Below are 24,014 nucleotides of genomic sequence, written 5' to 3' on the forward strand. Positions count from 1 at the left end.
CCGGGCGCGACCGGAGGGCCCCGGGCTGGGTGTAGGGGCCGCACCGGGGCCTGAGACAGGAGAACGACGCGGACTGGAGGGAGGAGGGCGGGTGACCACCGAGCTAGGGGAGGGCACCAGGAACCAGCGCACGGTGGCCTGATGCTGGACCCGGGCAGGGACCCCGGCGGAGGCTGCTGCATGGAGGCCGGGTCCGGGTGGGCTGGCGCGGGGTTGGAGGCACCACGCCCGTCACCTGCGCTTCTGTCACCGGGGCTCCTGGGGGCGGCTCCCGAGCTCCGAGCTCCACTTCCCGGGCTCTGCGCTCCGGGCGAGGAGAGGCCGCGGCGCTCTCGCGAGTCATGGGAAGGGGGACGAGGCCAGAGGAAACTCTGGGAAGTTGGGAGGTGGGGACGGCCCCGGGCTGCGGTTGAATCCCACCGGGCGCTCCCCATCCTCTTCCCGGAGTGCCCATTTCCTTTCCTTGGTCTGGGGTGAGAAGGGCGGGGCGGGAGCCGACGTTGGGCCGGGGACTGAGAGCTCCGGGTCCTGGGCAGCCGGGCCTGAACCCGTTCCCTCCGGGTCTCTCGGCTTGGAGGCGGCCTGGGCCTGGGCTCCCAGCTCAACCAGATTCCGCCACGGGGCACACGAAGGTCGATGGGCTCACGGGTCATGGCTTGTGCACCTACAGTTATTCCTAGTGAAAGTTTCGAAGCTCCTAACTTTGGAAAGTTCATTTATTTTGGCCTTTGACCAATTAAGGTTGGAAGAGGGAGTTTTAGTGGAGCCGTTTGCTTTCCCCAGGGTCCTGGGTCTCCCACATCTTCTCATCCACTGCTGGTTACTGGAAGACGCATTCCTTCCAAATGTTTACTTGAGATTCTTCTCACCATGAGGAATCATTTTCTCGAATAGTCTCTCAACCTAAATACTAAAAAAAAAAGCATATTGTGGTTGGATTGTTAAAGATGGGGTAAGAAAAGGGCCCCTCCCCTGATATTCCTGTGTATAAATATTGGAACTGAGCTGTTGGTGTGCAAAGTATCCAGGATGAATTTACCTCATTTTAAGCCAATCCATTATATAAAAATTCATTTACCCAAGGATAAATTAGAGAATTATTTGATTCATAAAGAGGTATACACTGAGCCTGACTTAAATAGCATTTCCTTGATAGTATATCCAAAATGAGTCTGTGGGGTGAAGAGAAGTCATCTAATAAAAGTTTATATCAGATTTTCCCTACTCAAAGGCTTTTTTTGGTTTTTTTTGTAAAAGAAAGATTACTGCTCCCCATTGCCTGTGGTTACATTAATTAAGTTTATGGCATGATCACTAATGTGTTACTTCAAAGTGGAGAATTAAGTCAAGAAATACTGTTGATTTCAAATGATTTCCCCGGAGGTTTAATGCCCAGCCTTTGTGTGCCTCCTTGCTGGACTGATGTGCTGCACAGACTGCAGACAGGAATAAGAGCACTTTATTCATGAACTGGGAGCCCAGGATGGTGTCCTCATTGGGGAAAGTTCTGTCCTTAAGCAGCAGGAACAAGAAATAATCTAGCTTGCTTCACCCAAAGCAAGTGTTAGTGTTGAAATGCGCCACTTCTTTGCCTGTTGACTGTGCCAGGAGTTCCCACTGTTACCGCACATGAGCGGTCCTCTTTGGCTTTACAAGAGAAGATGGATGAGGCCTCTCGCCGAGTTGCATGTTTAACACTCCACAGCTTTTTGGCTGATTTTGTGCCTCTGCTCCTTTTAATCCTCGAGCTAGATCCCATGTTCTAAAGTTTTCCTCAGCCCCTGCACTGGAAAGCCCCTGAGGAAGAATCCCAGAGAAGACTCCTTACAAAAGACACATCTGATTCCTTGGCTGAGAAATAGCCACAGATAAAGAGTATGCCGTGCTGCTCTTTGAGTTCCTGAAAGCACTGCTCTGCTTTCTTAAACTAGGGCACAGTGGTTTGGAGGTAGCCCCATGACCCTCGTGAGCTTTGATTTGGGTCAGGAAGTAGCCTGTTCACGGGACAGGCGTGGGGAGGGGGACTGTGAGTGCAAGGTCAGAGGAACTGAGGCTGAAGCCCACATCCAAAGTGTACCCTCTCTTCCAGGGCAGCTCAGCTCAGGCCAGCATCTCCCTTCATCTCCCTCCTTCCTCTCCTTGCCCACATTAATTCTTACATCAGATGCATTTGTCTGCATCCCTGTAAAGCTGTTTGGTTGTCCAAGCCAAGAGTGCCTTTAATTTCCGAGCCCTAAAAGCTGAGTGGTTGGAGTAGCTGCACTGCCCAAAGCTGTGAATGGCGCCGCTGCTGCAGTGTAGTGGGACCTGGCACAACCACGCCCAGCGGCAGCCCTGGCATGTGGGTCCCACATGAATGCCATGTTTCAGCTTTTTCTGCCCATTGTTCATCCCTGGCTACCCAGTGGTAGCTAGGTTTTCTCAAGCTCAACTGAGGAACTTTGGTTTTGAAAGGAGAAACCACATATAATTCCCTGTGGACAGCAGAGTGATACTGCATCTAGGATGTTTGTTCATTTTTTCAGTGGTGGGATAAGCCTGGGTCACAAATCAGTGGGCCATCAGAAGGGTTATTCTTTGCCCAGGTAGTTGCAGTGCTCTGATGTAGGAGTACAGTCCTTAGTCTTCCCTAACTTGGCATTGAGAGAGAATTTGATGAAGCTAAGTCATAAATTGGAACTGGAATACCTCACCCAGTCCTTCATCTGTACCAACTATGGGAAGTAAAATGTGGATCTTTAAGCTGAGGGTGAGCACTTTTCCATAGAGAGCAATTAGAATCCTTCTGCTAGGTGTCATTATGTTGTTTCATATATTGGCAATGTCCGGCATAAACTTGTGAATCTCAGCGAATAACCTTCACAGCAGAGGGAAGAGCAAGTGCAAAGGTCAGGAGATAGGAGCATCCTTGATGTGATGCAAGGAATAGTTGAGTTCAAGGGTGACTGGTGCAGAGTGAATAAGATAGAGAATGACAAGAAATACGGTTAACGGTTGGAGGGGGAAGATCATGTATGGCCTTCTAAACCATTATAAAGACTTTGGTTTTCACCCTGAATGAGAAGGGTTTTAACAGAGAAGTGGCAACTCTCTGACTGCTGTATTGAGAAAATGCTGTTGAAGTTCAAGAGTAAAGACAGGGAAACTTGTTAACAGGTTACTCTAGTAATCCAGACAAAGGGGATAGTGGACATTAGTTTGAAGATACAGCACTAGGATTTGTTGATGGAATGGAGGTGAGTGGTGAGAGAAGAGGAGTTAAGGTTGACCCCAAGGCTTTTTGACCTAAGCAACTCCATTTACTGCATAGGGCAAGACTTCAGGAGGAGCAGAGTTGGAGTGGGGAGGAAAATAAGGAAATTTTTGTTTTATTAAAAATTTTTTTGTTTTATTAAAGATTTTTTTTTTTTTTGTACATATTAGATGTGTGATGTCTCTTAGTTCAACAGGGACCTGAAGTATGGAAGTCTTCTTTAATGTTATCAACTGGTCAATGCTCATACTTTGTAACTGGGGACTTCACTCTCTCTCCTCAAGAGGGCCAGTTGATTGTAGGACAGCAGTTATTAAAAGGTCTTTCCTTGCGTGGAATGAAAAGCTCAATTTAACTTCTACTTGTTGATCTCGATTATACTTATTGCAGTCAAAAAAGAATTCGTCTCTTCTCCATTCGGCTATTAGGGGGTAGCGATTGTAACTTTTCTCATCCTGTTGTTTCCACATCTGGAAAAGAAAAGAAGATTGGATCAAATGGTTTCTAGGTTTTAACCATGTTTTATTATTTTCCTTGTAAGTCTTTTCTTCTGAAAGGTGCCAACCACATCTGTGCCAAGCACTTTATGTAGGTCATCTCCTTTAATCCTCTTAACATCTTCTAAGACCTTGCTGCTCAGAGTGTTTGACTGTGCACCAGACCTACTGATGTGAATCTGTGTCTTAACGGGATCCTCAGGTGATTCATAGGCACATTAACATTTGAGAAGCATTGCCAAAAGAGATTGGTATATATGAATAAATTGAAGTGCGGAGAGCTAAACTAGCCCAAGGCCATGGGTTCCATTTAAGAAAAAGAGTTGAGCCTAAGTCAAAGTAGCTTCTAGGTAAACACATCACATATACTAAGAATCTAGGAGTTGTTGTCAATGAAAATTTCCTAGGTTTTTTTTTCATTTAGATGTCCTTTCTCTATTCTGTTTTTCTATAATGGATTTAATCTCTAAGAGTAGGTTAAATTCTATGCAGTTATACAGATTTTGCTCAGTATTTTTATTTTTCCTTTTTTAAATTGAAATATAGTTGACTTACAATGTTGTGTTAGTTTTAGATGTACAGCAAAGTGATTCAGTTTTATACACACACACACACACACACACACACACACACACCTATATATTCTTTTTCAGATTATTTTCCATTCTAGGTTATTACAAGATATTGAATATAGTTCCCTGTGCTATACAGTAAGTCCCTGTGTTTGTCTATTCTTATATATAATAGTGTATATCTGTTAATCCCAAACTCCTAATTTATTCCTCCCTCTTTGGTTATGATAAGTTTGTTTTCTATGTCTGTGTCTGTGAGTCTATTTCTGTTTTGTAAATAAATTCATTTGTATCTTTTTAAAAAATCCCACATAGAAGTGATATCATATGATACTTGTCTTTCTCTTTCTGACTTACTTCAGTTAGTATAATATTCTCTAGGTCTATCCATGTTGCTGCAAAGGGCATTATTTCATTCTTTTTTTATGGCTGAGTGGTATTCCACTATATATATATATATATATATATATATATATATATATATATATGTATATATATATATATACATATATATATATACATATATATATATATATACGTATATATATATATATACGTATATATATATATATATATCACATTTTCTTTATCCTTTCATCTGTTGATGGACGTTGCTCGGTATCTTGGTCATGAATTCTTTTATTCAGGATACTGGTTTTCCATTGACATTCCAGCTTTGTATTTCTAGGGATTTTTTTTCTTCATTTTCTGGTGAACTACAGGATGTTCACTTGGTCAGGGTGTCAAATAGAGCTTTACACATCACTGATGACCCCTCTTTCTAAGTAGATGTTAACCCTAGTCAGGAGAAGCTTTTTCTAGACTGGTTTTCAACCTTGGTTGCATATTAGAAACATTTAGGGAGCTCTAACAAACAAGCAAACAAACAAAAATAAAACAAACAAGAAATAACCAATGACTGAGCTCTATCCTGACCAATTAAATTGGAATCTCCAGGGGTGGGGCCTGGTATCGGTATATTTTTATATAAGTTCCTCTGTTGGCTGTAATGTGCACCAGGTGGAAGACAACTGTTGAGGCCAATAAGTGAAGGATGAACCCACCTAACTCTTCTCAGCTCAGCTCACATTTCTTCTTTGCAAAATTAGGAAAGATGGTATCAAGTCGGGGGCCTTGACTATTACCTTGTGCAGTCATCACCCAAATCAACTAACTGATTCTTAACTTTCTTTTGACAATATTACCCCCAATTTTTATTTGAAGGACTCTACAAAAATATCATGAGAATCTATTATATCCACTCAATTTGGGGAAAAAAAAGAACAAATTGAGAAAATCATGTCGAAAGTATTTCATTGAAAGGCCAGAATGTGGAACCGTCACTAGTGTCACCTTATATTGATTTAGAATGAAATAACTTATAAAAAGATGTACATGTAAAATAATAATTAAATGCAGTTCCTAAGGAAAAATCTCCAAAATAATCATTGAGATTAAACTTTAACCTTAATTCAGATTTTCAAAGACAGTCAAGTGAAAAATCGGCCTTAAAACACTGGATTTTTATGAATAGACATTTGTGTGATTATGCACAATGGGATTAATTTTTTAAAATTAATGTTAATTGCAATCAGGAACTAGAGAGTCTTCTAAGGAATGAGTGGCATATTGGATGCACAATATGTGAAGATTTAATTTGCATTACTTCAGTGACATTTTAGGGCTTCTTCATAAATATTTTATTTAAACAAGTGTGTTTTCATCTCCACGGGATTCCTCTACATGGACCAGTGAGTGGTTTAGTCATGAGGTAATTATCAAGAGGGAAAAACAAAAGCAAATTGTGGTAAAGGCATCACAGGCAGCCCTGTGGCCAGCTGCCTCTTTCAGAATAAACAATCAAAAGCAAACTTCTTGATGTGGGCTAAACTCTCAAGGAAAACTTAAGCTGACACCTAAGGGAAATCATCCTAAAATTCCCTGTTATGTATAGAGCACAGGCATTGCTTTCACTGTAAAAGCATACTGGCCCTTTTGTGTTTGTGTGTGCTCATGGGCTTTCTCATGTGGTTGGCTTAAAAAAAAAATTCATAATCCCTTCCTAAGTGACTTACTTGAGGGAACTAACAAGTTCATGTGCTCAGGTGTGTAGAGAAAGGGAGGAGCTTAGTGGGGGGCATCAGTGGGAGAGCAGTCTCCCTTTCCAAAAGATAAGTATGGAGTATGTATTATTACTTTCTAAATGAAATCACAATTTGAGCCGTAAATGTTCACCATGACTTTTTCTTTCAAGTTTTGCATTGGATTGGCTTGAAGTATGGCTTTAAACCAAGGCAAACCCCAATGACTTGGTTTTGCAGATCTCCTTGAAATATTCATGTGTCCTTGTGCATGTATTTTATCACACCAAAACTCTTATACCAACACTGATAGAACTGCACTTGAAAGAAAAAAAAAAAAATCTCACCCAGGAAATCAAGATGACAAAGTGGAATAAGCAAGAGCTTTGGAGTCAGAATCTGATCCTGCCCTTACTAGCTTTATTGACCTTGAGCAAAATATTTAACTCTTCACTTTATTCATCTGTAAAACGGGACGGGGGAAGGCTGTTGCAGCACAGTGTGCAGAGTAAGTGCTCCAGTAACTGCTCAGTAAATGGATTTGGTGGTAGTAGTATCACCTGTCCACGCTTCCCCTCATCTGTGATCCATGGGCACGCTCGTGTTTCACCTATTTATACAGGCATACCTTGGAGATATTGTAGGTTTGATTCCAGACCGCCACAGTAAAGTGAGACACATGAATTTTTTGCTTTCCCAGTGTATATAAAAGTTATGTTTAAAAAAAAAAAAAAAAAAAAAAAAGTTATGTTTACACCATACTGTGGTCTCTTCAGTGTACGACAGCATTATGTCTAAAAAAAAGTATGTAATTTAAAAATACTTTATTGCTAAAAAACGCTAACCATCATCTGAGACTTCAGTGAGTCATAATTTATTTGCAATAGTAACCTCAAAGATTACTGATCACCATAACAAATATAATAATCATGAAAAAGTTTGAAATATTGGGAGAATTATCAAAATATGACACAGAGACATGAAGTGAGCAAGTGCTGTTGGAAAAATGGCCTAATAGACTTGCTCTATGCAGGGTTGCCACAAACCTTCAATTTGTAAAAAAAATGCCATATCTGTGAAGCACAATAAAGCAAGGTATGCCTGGAATCATTCATAAACAAAATTTACTATTCTACTTTTTTGTAAACTTAACTTTTTATCACCACTTATTAGCTATATGACCCTGGAAAGTTATTCAATCCCTGTGTCTCAGTTTTCTCATGAATAAAATGGGTGCTATTACCCAAATAAAACACAGGAAGCCCAGTTCAATTTGAATTTCAGATAAACAACAGATATCCATTGTTTATCTGAAATTCAAATTGAATTGGGCATCTTATATTTTTGCTTGCTAAATCTAGCAACCCTACATTAGTACTTATCTCATAACGCATGTGAAATACTTACCGTAGTACCGGGCACGTAGAAAATGCTCAATAAATATTAGCCATTATTACTATTATCATTATAATTTTCCATGATGAACAGCCATTATTGTGCAATTGTTGTGATGATTATATATTCCAGAAGGTAGATAAATCTTTTTTTACTTAACCTTTCTTTTGGGGTATTTCTAGCATCTGATTTTTTATTACTATAAATAATATTTTACATCTATAGTACCCTACTCCCTTTTGGGAAAATTTCTTAATAGTTAATTATCACCAATGGGTTCCAACTGCTTTCCAGTATATCTATGCCAGTTAGCCCTGCTACATATCAGCAGTCAATCTACTACCATCAGGTGGTATAATGTGAACAAAAGGTTGCTAATGTAACAGGTTTTAAGTAGCTACCTGGTTGTTGTTTCAACTTGCATTGTTTTGTTTGTAGTGTTGAATGTTTTTAATATCTTAAACCAATTTATATTTCCTGTCATGTGAATTTTGTGTGTTTATTCTCTACCATGTACAAATTTATTTTTTGAGAATCTTAATGTATTTCTTACCAGTTTGCATTAGTTGGACCATAAATATTCTGTCAAATTAGCTTAGAGAAGGAGCACTGTATAGTCAGTGGACTCGGGTTGTCTGACTATAATCAATCTATTACACTAGACTGCCTTTTATAATGTTAGGAGTGCGCCAAGAAATAGGGATTCATTGTAACATTCTTTCCAAGGCAAAGCGCTGCCTTTATGTATGTGAAATATGAAAAAAAATTGCTGTTATATAACTTGAATCTTTTTCCTTTTTTCCCCCCTCTTTCCAACTCCCCTCCCTTCCTAGCACTTTACTGCTATAGCCACACTGATCTGATCACTCTTCTAATTATAATTAAGTTGAATTCAAAAAACATCCATTGAGTGCCTCTTAAGTGCCAGGTACTAGGTTAGGCATCACTGATTCAAAGATACATTAGACATGGTTACTGCCCCTATGGAACTGAGATAAAACAATAATTGCAATTAATAAAATAAAGATTGGAAGGGAGATGTGTACTGAATACAGTTCAGAAAAAGAGGAGAGAAGTAATTAGCTGACGAGTGGGTCTGTAGAGAATTCCTGGAGAAGCTGATTCTTGGGCAGAGCACTTTGCCTGGGATGTGCGGGTGGGAAGGACATTCTAGGAATTTACAGACATTCTAGGACAGGAGAGGATGGATCTTCGGCAATAGTAAGTGGAGGGTGTGTTGGTAATGTTGAGAGGTGAGTCTGCTCTTGTGAACACTGGTCGTCAGATCATGGAAGTCCTTGTCTGCCATTGTCAGAGTCCTACGGAGGACTTGGGTTAGAGGACTCTGATGCAGAAATCTTGAAGGAAGTACAGTTTACTGCAATGAGCCCAAAGGATCCATTCTCAGCAAAGTAGACCAGGAGATTTCAGGATGGGGGAAAGTCTGTGAGTACACTTCTCAAGTCTTCCTGGTTCTCATGGGAGAAAAGCTGAAGTTGGTGGTGCTGTTCTTCCTGGCTGAGTTAAGGTCCTGACAGATTGGAATCACTGCATGGGAGATTACCTATTCACATCCCCAACCATGGCACCTTGAAATGCAAGTGTAATTACCTCATAGAGTTGTAAAAACTGCCTTTAGCAAGTGTAGTCATCTGGTTCAAACATCTGGGTTCCAGATTTAATTTCAGACTATGCCAAGAGTGACGTCTTGCTTCCTTGCCTGTTTATTTAATAATGAAAAAGCAGTGCGTTCAGTTGCATGGCAGTCACTCAGTTTGAGGATATGCACAGTCTGTTTCCTCTGATGTTAGAGGGCCCAGGAGGGAGTAAGCATGGCAAGCCTGCCTAGTGCCTACCAAGCCATGCTGTGGAGATGGTGGTTTATGCTCTTGGGTTGGCCAAAAGGTTCATTTGGGTTTTTCCGTAACATCGTACCAAAAACCCGAACGAACTTTTTGGCCAACCCAATATATACAGGGGCTGCTAGGAGGCTGATACAGTTCTTTAAAATAATTGAATTGAATGCCCTTAGGCAGGTCCTACATTTTCCACTTTTCATATCCACCCCACCTGCCCCGCCCCACACACGTAAACTTTTCTTATCACATTTAGGGGATATGCCTGGGTGCTGAAGACATTTCAGTTTGCATCAGCTATAGCACTGCAGACCCACTGAAGGGTTTTAAGCTGAAAACTGGGGTGAGCAGGTTTGTCTTCTAATTAGATGACTCTGGAGGCAGAGGTTATGATTAGAAATGCCATTCACTAACTCATCAAACATTATTGAACCTCTCCCATGTACAAGGCTCTGTTCTAGGTATTGTACACACCTAGGTACCTTGATACAGTATTGTACCTACACTAGGGAACCAAACAGAACATAAAAAGCTTGCCCTTATTGGACTTACATGTTGGTGTGAGGAAAATAATACATAAATAAATTAACTAATTACATCGTATGTTAGACAGTGATAAGCACTAAGGAGAAAAATAAAGCATGGAAAGAGAAGAGGTGTGGAAATTAAAATGGCATCACTGAGAAATGGATGTATGAGTAAAAGTCAGAGATGTGGGAGCAAGATGTGCACATATCAGGAGGAGGAGCATTCCAGGCAGCGGGACAGCAGGTGTAAAGGTCCTGAGGCAGGCACATACTTGGTATATCTAGGTATTAGCCAGGGGCAGTGGCACTGTGGTGGAGTTGGCAAGGAAGAGGGAAGTAGTAGGTGAGGTCAGAGAGGTGATGGCAGGCTGATTGTAAGGCCCTAGAAGCTGTTGTCAGTTTTACTCAGAGAAAGATGGGAAGCCTTAAGAAAGTTTTAAGCAGAGAAGTAATAATATCTAACTTAGGAATAGAGAGGATCCCTCTGACCGGCATATAGAAAACAGACTGTAGAAGGGAAGGGTGGAATCAGGGAGAGCAGTGAGGTGGCTGGTGTGAGAGATGATGGTGGCTTGACCAGAGTGATGGCAGTGGAGGTGGTGAGAAGTGGTCAGATTCTAGGTAGCTGGAAGGCAGAGCTGATGGGATTTGCTGATGGATGGATGTATGGTATGAAAGACAGAGGAATCAAGAATGACTCCAAGATTTTGGCCTGAGCAAGAGAATAGAGGAGAAGTTTGAGGGGAATAATTAGGAGCTTAGTTTTGGATATATTAATTTGGAAATGCTTATTAGTGAGCCATGTGGGGAACAGACGAGGAAGCTGGACATATGAGCCTGGAGTTTGGGAAAGATGGCTGGGCTGGAGATACAGATGTGAGAGTTGTAGGCTTAGAGGTGATATTTAAAAGGAATCATCTAGGAAGGTGGTGTTGACTAGAGGAGATAAGATTACCAGGACCGAGTTCTGGAACTCTCCAACACTAAGAGGCTGGAGAGAAAATGAGGAATCAGCAAAAGAAGTCTAATAAAGAGAGCAGAAGATCCAAGCAAGAGTATTGACCTGAAAACCAAGAAGAAGAAGGTGTGTGAAAGAGAGGAAATAAACAGCTGTGTAAAATGCTACCATTAGGTCCAGTAGAATGAGCACTGACGACTGACCACAGCAGTTACATGACGTAGGGGTCATTGGACGTGATGTTGACAAGCCGTTTGGTAGAGAGGTGAGAACAAGAGCCTGACTGGAGGGGCCTTAAGAGAAATTGATGGGAGAGGAATCAGGGGCGGTGAGTATAGACTGCTCTTTCAAGTTTTTCTGTAGACAAGAGCAGAGAGAAATGAGTTAGCAGTCACTGGTGAGGGAAGTGAGATCAAGGGTTTTTGTTTTTATTTAAAGTTATAAGAGGACTTCCCTGGCCCTGGTGGCACCGTGGTTCAGAATCCACCTGCCAGTGCAGCGGACACGGGTTCGATCCCTGGTCCGGGTAGATCCCACGTGCCTCCGAGCAACTAAGTCCGTGCGCCACAACTACTGAACCTGCGCTCTATATCCCGCGAGCCACAACTACTGAAGCCTGGGTGCTCTAGGGCCCGTGTGCCGCAACTACTGAGCCCATGTGCTCTAGGGCCTGCGTGCCACAACTACTGAGCCCGCGTGCTGCAGCTACCGAGGCCCACACACTTAGAGCCCATGCTCTGCAACAAGAGAAGCCACCGCAATGAGAAGCCCGTGCGCCGCAACAAAGAGTAGACCCCGTTCACCGCAACTAGAGAAAGCCCGCACGCAGCAATGAACACCCAACGCAGCCCAAAAAAAAAAAAAAAAATCACATTAAAATAGATAAATAAAATTTATAAAAAATAATAAGTTATAAGAAATTAAGAGATAACAGCGCTTAGGTGATGGGAATGATCTGGTAGAGAACAATAATTCATGATGTAGGATAATGAGGGGAGGCTTGCTGGAGGGATATCCTTGAGTGGGCATTTGGATATGCTCCTAGAGTTCAAGGACCAAGTCTAGTCTCCACATATGCATTTAGGAGCCATCAGCATAAAGATGATATTTAAAGCCAAGAAACTAGATGAGCCTACCGAGTGGTGACTTAAGATAAAAGAAGTCAAACAACTAGTTAGAGGTGGGGGAGATGAGAAGTAACGAACAAAGGAGACTGAAAAGGATTAGTTAAGTAGAGTGGGAGGAAAATCAGGAGTGTGATGGCCTGGAAGTGCAGAAAGTATTCCTGGGAGGAAGCTGTGAGCCCTTGTGTGAAATGCAGCTGATGGGTCAAGTACGATGAGAACCAAGGACTGCCCATTGCATTTAGCAACGTGGTAGTTCATCGGTGACCTTGAACTGAATGGTTTTGGAGTGGGGGTGGGTGAATGGAGTAGGTGAAAGTCTGATTACAGACTCTTCAAGAGACAAAGAGAGAAGAGATGTTGAAAAAAGAGAATATACACTACTTTTTTGTTTTGTTGTGAAGGAAAAGGGAGGAGAAATTGATTCAAAAGATGGTTTCTAAAGAAAGGAGAAAATAACTGCATGTTTGTATGCTGGAGAGAAGTTAAAAATGATGCAGAGGATTGAACTGCCCGAGTGATGTGCTTGAGTCGGTGGGTTTTTCAACAGTTCATTTGTTGTCAAGGAACCAGGGCAGAGTATATGGGCCCAGGTGAGTAGATATGGTTTGGGGATCGTATAGAATTGTCCTCTGATTACTCTTCCATTATCAGTGAAAAGGGAAGCAGCAAGGTTACCAGCTGAGAGTGAGGATGGGGTAGAAGATACTGAAGGTTTGAAAACAGGAAAGATAAAAAGTGATAGTCCGGGAGGTAGGAGATGGAATGGATTAGGGAAGTGGAGTGTGCCTGCCGGACAACATTAAGGGCCTACTTGAAGTTGGTGCTTGTGAATTTAAAGTGATATCCACCAGCATAGGTGTGAGGTTTTCTCCCACCACATGCAGCTGTGTTTGTGCAGGCATGAAGAGATAGGAGTTTGTGTTTGAGCAGGGTCGTGCTTATGTATGACAATGAAAGAGTGGCAAAAGAGTTGAGGGTGTATAGACAACCTACTGAACGGGAGAAAATGTTTGCAAATGATATCACCAGTAAGGGGTTAATATCCAAAATATATAAACAGCTCATACAACTCAACATCAAAAAAACAACCTGATTAAAAAATGGGCAGAAGACCTGAATAGACATTTTTCCAAAGAGGACATGCACATGGCTAACAGGCACATGAAAAGTTGCTCAACATCACTAATCACCAGAGAAGTGCAAATCAAAACCACAGTGAGGTATCACCTCACACCTGTCAGAATGGATATCATCAAAAAGGACACACATGACAAATGTTGGCAAGGATGTGGAGAAAAGGGAACCCTCGTACACTGCTGGTGGGAATGTAAATTGGTGCAGCTGCTGTGGAAAGCAGTATGGAGGTTTCTCAAAAAACTAAATAAAGAACTACCATATGACCCAGCAGTTCCACTCCTGGGTATATATCTGAAAAAAACAAAAACACTAATGTGAAAAAATATGCACCATAATGTTTACAGCAGTGTTATTTACAGTAGCCAAGATATGGAAGCAACCTAAGTGTCCATCGACAGATGAATGAATAAAGAATATGTGATGTGTGTATTTATATATATAGTATATATATATGTATATATATATATACACACACAATAGGATACTACTCAGCCATAAAAAAGAATGAAATTTTGTCATTTGCCACAATATGGATGGACCTAGAGGGTGCTATGCTTAGTGAAATTAGTCAAACAGATAAAGACAAATAGTTATCGCTTATATGTGGAATCTAAAAAAAACAACAAACTAGTGAAGATAACAAAAAAGAAGCAGACTCACAGATATAGAGAACAGACTAGTGGTTACCAGGGGGAGAGGGTGGGGGGAGGGGCAATATAGTGGTAAGGGATTTAGAGATACAAACTATTAAGTATAAAATAAGCCATAAGGATATATTGTACAACACAGGGAACATAGTCAATATTTTATAACTATAAATGGAGTATAACCTTTAAAAATTGTGAATCACTATATTGTTATAAAATAAGCCATAAGGATATATTGTACAACACAGGGAACACAGTCAATATTTTATAACTATAAATAGAGTATAACCTTTAAAAATTGTGAATCACTATATTGTTATAAAATAAGCCATAAGGATATATTGTACAACACAGGGAACATAGTCAATATTTAATAACTATAAATGGAGTATAACCTTTAAAAATTGTGAATCACTATATTGTACATCTGTAATTTATGTAATATTGTACATCAACTATACTTCAATTAAAAAAACACATAAAAAAACCACATAAAGTGTTGAGGGTGTATAAAGTGGAGTGATTAGAATGACTGAGTCTGAAATTTCATCTGAGTAAGGAGAGTAAAGTGGACTCATGGGGCGTTAAGGATAGTGAAGAGGTGGTAGGGTTAGTGGACTGTAGGTGCTCTGGGGTAGGATGATTACTGGGAATGCAGTGAGGAGGAGGGGGCCAAACAGAGATGGAGGGGCTACAGTTGCTGGATGACTGGGTCTAGAGTGTGATCATGGGAGTGAGGCCCTAAGGTAGAGTGTGGGACAAGTGACGGAAGGAGACAAGGAAAAGAACAGAAAGACCAGAGCTGGGGAAGTATTGAACTAACCAAAAATAAAGACAGAAGTAGTGTTGACAGCAGGCCAGGAATGGAGGGAAGTGACCTGCATGAGGAATGTCTGTGATGAGGATGGGTAGTGATGGTGTAGTGGTGCAGTCGGGTACCTGCAGAGTCAAAGCTGGGGGATATTAAAGAAAATACCAGAAGTAGTAGACCCTTAGTATTTATCTAGGCAGAAGTGTTGAAAGGATGTTTTACGGCAATGGAATTGGAGAACTGATGATAAATATAAAAAATGATAATAATATGGATGTCAAATGATGGCATAGCTGAGCTAGCTCTAAAGACTTCCCAAATTATTTCAGAGGGAATGAGAAAACTGTTGTTTGCTCTTCTCTAATCTGTTCCACTGTGACTGATACTTTAGATTTAATGTCACCATAATATCCCAAATTTATAGGTCATCCTTCTTCTGGGACTTTGGAAGTGCTTTGTGTGGATTACTTTAATTTTGATGGAGCTAAAATTCATCATGTTATGGAATCTATTTCAGAGAGAGTCTGCAAAGAGAACTAGAAAATCCCCCGAAGTGTTTCTTTTTTACTTCCAAATGAAGCATCCATTGATCCTAACTCCACACTGCTGTAGAGGCCATTTATGTGTGGATTACTGAGGGCTTCTCTGGGGGGAAACTAATCCCCATAGGTTCAGTTTGAGAGGATCCACTCTGCAGCCGATAAAGATTAAAATTGCAGCTCTTTTCCATTACATTGGTTTTTTGATCTTTTAATTTTTATATTGTCTTATGCTTCGGTGACTCAATCACAGCTGTCTTCCCAGTGCCTCAGTACGTGGGAACTGGGAAGTTAAATTGAACAGAGTCACCAAACAAAAGCTCTGTAGCAGATGCTTTTACAGTAAAAGGTGATGGTTTAGGGCTATGGACAGTCATCAGATATGATCCAGGGAAGCATATGGAGAGGAGTGGGTATTACATAGTGCCCTTAATAATGCAGCTTAGAACATGGGGAAATGTCAGAGAGGGATCAGAATTGGCCGTTATACTACTAGATTCTTTTCTTTAAATTTTTTGTATTTTCATTTTTTTATTAAAGTATACCGTAGTTGATTAACAATGGTGTCTTAGTTTCTGGTGTACAGCGAAGTGATTCAGTTTTATATATATATATATTCTTTTTCATATTCTTTTCCATTATGGTTTATTACAGGATATTGAATATAGTTCCCTGTGCTATACAGTAGGACCTTGTTGTTTATTATTTTATATGTAGGAGTTTGTATCCACTAATCCCAAACTCCTAATTTATCCCTCCCCCATCCCCTCTCCTTTGTTTTCTTTGTCTGTGAGGCTGTTTCTGTTTTGTAAATAAGTTCATTTGTATCATATTTTAGATTCCACATATAAGTTAAATTATATGATATTTGTCTTTCTCTTTCTGACTTACTTCACTTAGTGTGATAATCTCTAGGTCCATCCATGTTGCTGCAAATGGCATTATTCCATTCTTTTTTATGGCTGAGTCCCTAGTATTCCATTGTATATATGTAGCACATCTTCTTTATCAATTCATCTGTCGGTGGACATTTAGGTTGTTTCCATGTCTTGGCTATCGTAAATAGCCAATTCTATGTTAAATAATAGTAAGATAAATACAACTTTGTATTAAAAGAATGATATACTGCAACCCAGCAGGGTTTATTTCAAGAATACAAGAATGGTAAAGCTGTTATTGCACTAGTAGAGTTGTTGTTTTTGTTGTTGTTTATAAATTTTTTTAAGTTTTGGCCATGTTTACACAAAATACGTAACACAAGCTTCACAACTTTTCCTCAATTTATCTCCAGTCATTCCCTCATTTAAAAAAACAAAAAAACTTTATTGAGGTATATTTTACATACTCTATAATTCACCCACTTTAAGCGGTGATTAGTCAGTTTATGAAGCTGTGTAAGCATCACGATAAATCAGCTTAAGAACAGTCTCACCACCCCAGTGAGGTCCCTCATGTCCATTCACTGTTAATCCCAGTTCCAGGAGGCCACTAATCTACTTTGTCTCTATAAATTTGCCTTTCCTGGACATTTCATATAAATGGAATCATATAATAAGCAATCTCTTTTGTAACTGGATCCTTTCACTTAGCATACTGTTTTTTGAGGTCCAGCCATATTGTAGCATGTGTTATTAGTTCTTTCCTTTTTATTACTGATTAGTATTCCATTATATGGATATACCACATTTTATTTATCTGTTCGTCAGTTTATGGACATTTAGACTGTTCACAATTTGGGGATACTATGAAAAATGCTGCTAAGAACATTTGTGGGCAAGTTTTTACACAGGTGTATGTTTTCGTTTCTCTTGGTTGTATACCTACAAGTGGAATTGCTGGGTCACATGGTAACTCTATGCTGAACATTTTGAAGAACCACCAAACTGTTTTCCAAGATGGCTGCACTATTTTACATTCCTATCAGTAGTGTATGAGGGTTCCCATTTCTTCCTCACCAACACTTGTCATTATCTGTCATTTTTATTATAGCCTTTCTAGTGGGTGGGAAATTGTGTCTCATTCACAATATGTTTTTGGAGAAACAAACAAACATAATCCTCTCAAGTGATGCCAAAAAAGCATTGGATAGAATTCAACATTATTCTTGGTAATACCTTAGGAAACCAAAAAAGCCACTATCTTAATATGTTAAGAATGATGATGGCGATGACAGGAACAGTTACATTATAACTAGTATTATTATTAATAAATAATAATAATGATAATACATAACAGAACTTAATGCCAGATATTGTTCTAAGCTTTTTGTATAATAACTCACTTAACACAGCAACCTTGAGGTAGGTTCTAGTGTCATCTCCATTTTACAGAGGAGGACTATAGACAGATTAAGTGATTGAATGACTGCACACAGCTGGTAAATCATGGTGCTGGAATTTGAACCAGGCATTCTGGTTGCAAAGTCCACCCTGTTAATCCTTATGCTGTAATCTGGAGCGTCTAATCTCAGCTGGGCCTCAGTGCCGCTTGATGGTTCTTCCCTAGCATTTGACCTCTTCTTTGTCCTTCTCCCATTCATCTGAAGCTCTACTTCTACTCTCAGCTTTCTACAGTTAACTGTACTTCCCACTTCTCAGAGGAAATAAAGACTATACAAAAAAATTAACAAAATGGAACTAAACGAAGTAGCATGGCTGTGTAGTATCTAATAAAGGTGGCATTTCAAATCAGCAGGGGAGAAAATTGATTATTCAGTAAATGGTGTTGGAATAATTGGTTAACTCTTAGGGAAAAACACTATATTCCTGATCCACTTCAAACATTTTCCTGTGGTTTAATTTTTACAAAAAATAAAACCATTAAAATTCTAGGGGAAATTATAGGATAGGCATTTTTAATCAGGATACTCTATATAGGACAGAAAATAATAACAGGGGCTTAAACATAGACGGTAAATTTTAAAATTCTCTTTTGCAAAGAGATCTAGAGACAGGCTGTCCAGGTCTGGGAGGCTCCAGGTAGTCATAAGACCCAGGTTCCTTCTGTCTTTCTATTTTGCCTTCTTTAGTGCATGGCTTCTAACTCAAAGTCACTTCATGGGCTAATAGGGCTGCTGGAATTCCAGCACTCACATTTGTGTTCCTGGGAATGACAAAAGACCCTACCTCCAACCTGAGTCTGCTCTTTTTAAGTAAACTTTCTGGAAGTGCCACTCAACACTTTTGCTCTCGTATCATTGATCAGAATTTAGTCAACATGGCCTAGCTACGAAGTAAGTTGGGAAATGTCTCTTGACTTGATGTATTGTAATTTCAATACAATAGGAGTTCTGTTTTTTTTGGAAGAAGGAAAAAATAGATACTGGATGGCAACTACCAGTTTCTGTCATATTTTAGTAGACGAAGCCTTCCTTAGCATGACCCCAAGGTCAACAACTGTAAAAGACAAGGTTGACAGATTTTGACAAACACAACAGCAACAGTTTTTGTTTCCTCTTGCAAAAGGCATTATACACAAAGTGAAAACAAGCCACAAAGTAGGACAAAATAGTTGCAAAGGATGACATATAATTAATATTCTTAAAGTGTAAAGAAATATGCTATTGGTAAGTAACTTGATTGCCTATGCCTTTTGGAGAGAAGGTATCAATTCTTTGGTTCTTTTTTATATGTAGAGTAATGCATTATAGATAGTGTTTAATCTTATGTATACTTTAAAAAAATCCACATTGACCTTTTAGCAAGAGGGAGCACTTTTTGTTTTGTGTGTCTTCATTTTAATTCTTTGCTCCTCAAAGGCACATTCTAGGCTCATCTGTTAGCTGCTACCTTGTATTAATACATTTACAGTGATGGGATATTTGATTTAGGACAGATTCAGCTAGATTACCTGAATGCTCAATTAACTGCCATGGTGAAAATCATCTGCTTTCAGATCTATAAGATCAAATGAGTAGCCATTCTCAGTTTAGTGCTTCATCAGGAAATGAATTAAAGTGAAACCATTAGTGGTCATTTTTCCAAATACTAATCACAGAATTTCAAATTCTAGGGACAGCTTTGCATGTTTTTAGTGGTTATTATAGACTGGAATGTTTTTTATCTGAGTTCAGGACTTGGGGACATTGGGAGGGGGCATTGTTTCTGGACAGCTTACTTAGACAACCATAATTCTTCACAGCTTTATGTTAATATCTCTTGATTAACAAGCAAGTTGGAGCCAAGTGATTTTGGCTATCTGGTATCCTTGGTAACCACTGTTAGATGATGAGTCGAATCAGTTAAAATTAATTTCTTGTAAAAATCTGCTTCCATGAGAAAGTATTGACTTTGATGTTTAGATGCACAAGAAATATATTAGTTGTCACCAGATGTGGAGAATATTTGTAGATAAAAATCTACAAAGCCTAGTAAATTCAAAAAGTAGGGAAGATAAGGGAAGGCTGCAAGAGCTCTGCCCTTAAGGACGCTGCTTCTACCTGGAAAGGGAAAACTTACATAAATGAAGGCACCTGAGGCAAAATAGCCATTGTGTGAGCTTTTGTTCAGTAGAGGAATAGCCTTCTTTCCCTTGCATCTGGGAATGCTGTCATGACAAAGCTATTTTACTGTTACAGAAATTTGGAAAAAGACAGAACACTTTTTTCCCTAATATAAAATAGCACAATATATATTTTAGCTCCAAGCCCATTTTTTAGTGTCAATTTAGGAAACATCTCCCTTTGGTCCTGATAGTTCCCCTAACTGAGGCTTCTATCTGCTACAAACCACTCATTTCCAGAAATTAACATTTTAGGGGTATTACTAGAGTGTGGAAAAGCCAGTGCTGGACTGTATAGCGTGGGCCGGGACTGCTGGTTGGTGGGGTAACAGCATTCCCATCCCCACATTTGGAGCCTGTAGCAAAGGGTGGGCTGGAACAACCATTGTACAGAATGTGCCCTGGGTACCTGCAGGCCACACATTTCCCTAGGGGGGCCTGGGGAGGAATGGATAGTCCCGATTTCAGTTCCACATCGGATTTTGGCTGCTACTAACTTCAGGTTTTCTGCTTGCTCTCAGAGGAGCTATAAGATAGAAATTTAAAGGAGAAAAAGCAGGTGCTGAGCTATATATAACAAGGTAAATCACAGCTTCATTTATAAGATTAGGTGCTTAGAACCTTTTTTACCATCAAATCTACCTGTTCTACAGTTAAATGATTCCTAAATGAACACTTCCAGGTAAAAACATATATCCTGGGCAGTCCACGTAAACTGAGTTCAAAGTCTGCTTCACCACTTACCAGCTGTATCATGTAGGGATGGACACCTAACTTCTTGGTGTCTCAGTTTTCTGATCTGCAAAATGAGGTAATGATGTTTATAGGGGAACTTTAAGGTGTAAATGATATGATGGATTTGTGACAGGGCCTGGCACTTGGAGCTCAGTCAATGCCAGTTCTCTTATTACTCCTCTGGGGAAAGACTTCTCTGAGTTTCAGAAAATCTGTTCATCCTTTATTTTTGCTTTCTTTTACTTCTTCCATTAATCTCTCTTCTTGTATTCCACCCATCTTCTGGTGCCCTACTCCATTATTGTTTTCTCTCCTCTTTCTTCATCTTATCCCCTTTTGATTCGTTTTATCCTCCAAACTTGTTATTAGCTCTTTTCTGCTGCTGTTTATAAGTGAGAACATAATGTAATCTAGCTATTACATTATGAGACAGTCATGTGCCGAATGCTATGCTTGGTGCTGAAGTTATAATGAAGGAGAAGGACGTGGTCCTTGTCCTCAAGGAGATTACCTTCTAGTAGGGGATATAGACAAATACAGTGGGCCCTCAGTAACTGCGGGTTCTGCATCTGCAGATTCAACCAACTGAGGATGGAAAATATATTTTTTTAAATTCCAGAAATTTCCCAAAAGCAAAACTTGTATTTGCTATGCTCCAGTAGCTATTTACATAGCATTTACATTGTGTTAGGTATTACAAATAATCTAGAGATGATTTAAAGTGTATGGGAGGATGTCCATCGTTTATATGCAAATACTACACCATTTTATACAAGGGACTTGGGCATCCGTGGATTTTGGTGTCCATAGCGGGGTCATAGAACCAATCCCTCTTGGATACCCAGGGACGACTGTGAACAGACAATTACAATTCAGGGAACGTGTGATGTGTTATGGAAGCACACAAGAAGGGTACCTAACTCAAATTTGGTAGGAATGGTGTCTAAAACAGCTTCCCCAGAGAAGAAATAAACAAGCTCTGACAGGTTATGGAAGTGAGAGTTTAAGCACAGCATTTAGAGGAAGAGATTTTAATAAAGTATATGCAGAGGCTCGAATACTCGAAGTGGCGCATGACCTTAGGGAGCCTGAATGAGTTTAAGGTTGGTGGTGCTGAATTTGGGAGTTACAGTGGGGGATGTTTATGCGATGAGAGAGAAAGTTAGAAAGGTAAGTAGGGGGTCTCGTTAAGATTTTGAATTTTATACTAACGGTAATAGTGATCTATTTTATGATGGCATCCATAGGGCATGGAGAACAATAGGAGGGAGGTATAAAGGAAGTCTGAGGTTTCTGATTTAGGCAGCTAGGTCATACAGAATGCAGAAGGAGCAGGTTGAGGGAATGAGAGAGACCGAGCTGGGTTTTAGAAATGCATGTTTGTGGGCTTCCCTGGTGGCGCAGTGGTTAAGAATCTGCCTGCCAATGCAGGAGACACGGGTTCGAGCCCTGGTCTGGGAAGATCCCACATGCCACGGAGCAACTAAGCCCGTGAGCCACAACTACTGAGCCTGAGCTCCGCAACGGGAGAGGCCACGACAGTGAGAGGCCCGCGCACTGCAATGAAGAGTGGCACCGGCTCGCCGCAACTGGAGAAAGCCCTCGCACAGAAACGAAGACCCAACACAGCCATAAACAAATAAATTAATTTAAAAAAAAAAAAAAAAGAAAAGAAATGCATGTTTGAGGTATGTAGTAGTTGTAAATATGGGTCTGAAATAAAAAAGCAATTTCAAATCTTACTTTGAAATTATGATAGTGACTGCCTTTGTTATTCCCAACTGTTTTCTTTTGTTTTCTGGCATGATTCTGGTGCTTCTGCCTGTCCTTACATTTTGGTGTGCAGAGTTGGGTAATCATGGCTCAATTATGTGTATCTAAGAGGAATCAAAGCATAAGAAGAACATAGTTGAGGTGGAGGAGAGAACCCAGTATGCATTTCCTGTGAAGGCAATTAGAATAAAATAGAGAGTGTTCAGCCTCTGGTATCATAGGAATTGTTTACAGGAACTTGGAGGTTGGCTGCTTTCCAAGAAGCAGAAGTGCCATTCTAAGAGAGCTCCATGGCCAGAAACATGGGCTGATTGATGGTGATCCCAAGGGAAGTGTATGAATGAGGGTTTAGAGGTGAATGATAAGTAAGGTCTTGTCCTGCCTAAACGTAATCTCCAAGATGAGATATGTCTCTAAATCAACTAATTTCATGTAAGAGACAGTTGTGGTTTGGTTATTGCTGAATTTATCTAAAAATGTTTGGAGTCTATTTTTATTTCTGGCTTGTACACCCTTTGAGATAAAGTCCTATGATAAGTTCATTACCTGCTGGGCTACGCAGAGCTGCCTTTGATTAGTCAGAGCTTGATTTCTCTTTTGCTTCCAGTGGAGCCCTCTCATTCTGATATTTCAGGATTTGTTGACCAAATCTGTGTTTCTGTAGTGTACACCAGTCATGATTGTATAATCTTTGATCATATCTCTCATAAGTTCGTATTTTCATGATGCTTGTTTGTCTGGTTAGTTTCTTCCCACACAGCTGGGCTCCCGTCTTCATCACTTCCTTGTGTTTTCCCTTTCTTCACCTTTCACATCCCACCTGATGCACAGAACCGGACCTGACTTTGAATTTCTGGGGCCGACGTCCTGTGGTATAAATGGAAGAATGAGGAGTTTTCTCTGACAGGATGCAGCAGTCACACATAAGGCCACCTTCTCGGGTAACCTAGAAGAGGCTTCCTGACCGCTTCTTTATGGCCAGGCCCCTCAACTGACAAACATTGTTTGCTTGCTTAGAGCATCTCCTGTTACACCTGGTCCCTCACAAAGATTTGGGAGAGCCTCCTGAAGGTTCTTGCCGTCCACTGGAGTGAGGAATTCCTGGTAATCTAACAGCTCCATCCTGGCCTTGTAAAGTCCAGGTCACAGGCTGGAATTAGTTCCAGGCAGGATCGCACAAAGCCAGCTGGCAGAGGGTGCTATTCCTCTGCTCCAGTTCAGGGCACGCCCCTTGCCTGCCAGCTCTGCTCCCGCTGACGTCCCCTGACTTGCCAGCTTCTGGACTTTGCCAGTGTAGATGTTCTCTCTGCTGCCCATCACCTCTCCTAACGACCTCTCTCTCTTCACAGCCACACTTCTCCTAAGAAGTCTTATACTTGCTGGGTTTCCTTCTCACCTTCTTCAAACCACTCTCCTCCAGTTCCCACACATACCATTCCTCTGAGGCTGCTCTAACTACAGTCATCAGTGGCCTGCTAATTGCTGATACCAGCAGGCCACATTTCAGCTATCGGAATGCTGCCGTTTTTGAAATGGTGATCACTGCTTCTGCCTCTCTTGAATTCTGCAACACTGAATCTCATTCTTCTTTCTCCCCTTCATGGGT

General features: G+C 40.5%; 1 protein-coding gene across 3 annotated transcripts in view; it reads left to right on the top strand.

Moving 5' to 3' along the window:
• SYT9 (synaptotagmin 9) overlaps window positions 1-24,014 on the top strand; it is a 190,550-nt gene that overhangs the window by 423 nt on the left and 166,113 nt on the right. The gene's annotated exons all lie outside the window — the stretch shown is intronic.

The sequence above is a fragment of the Balaenoptera musculus genome, chromosome 8 (assembly GCF_009873245.2).
Source record: "Balaenoptera musculus isolate JJ_BM4_2016_0621 chromosome 8, mBalMus1.pri.v3, whole genome shotgun sequence".
Classification (NCBI taxonomy): domain Eukaryota; kingdom Metazoa; phylum Chordata; class Mammalia; order Artiodactyla; family Balaenopteridae; genus Balaenoptera; species Balaenoptera musculus.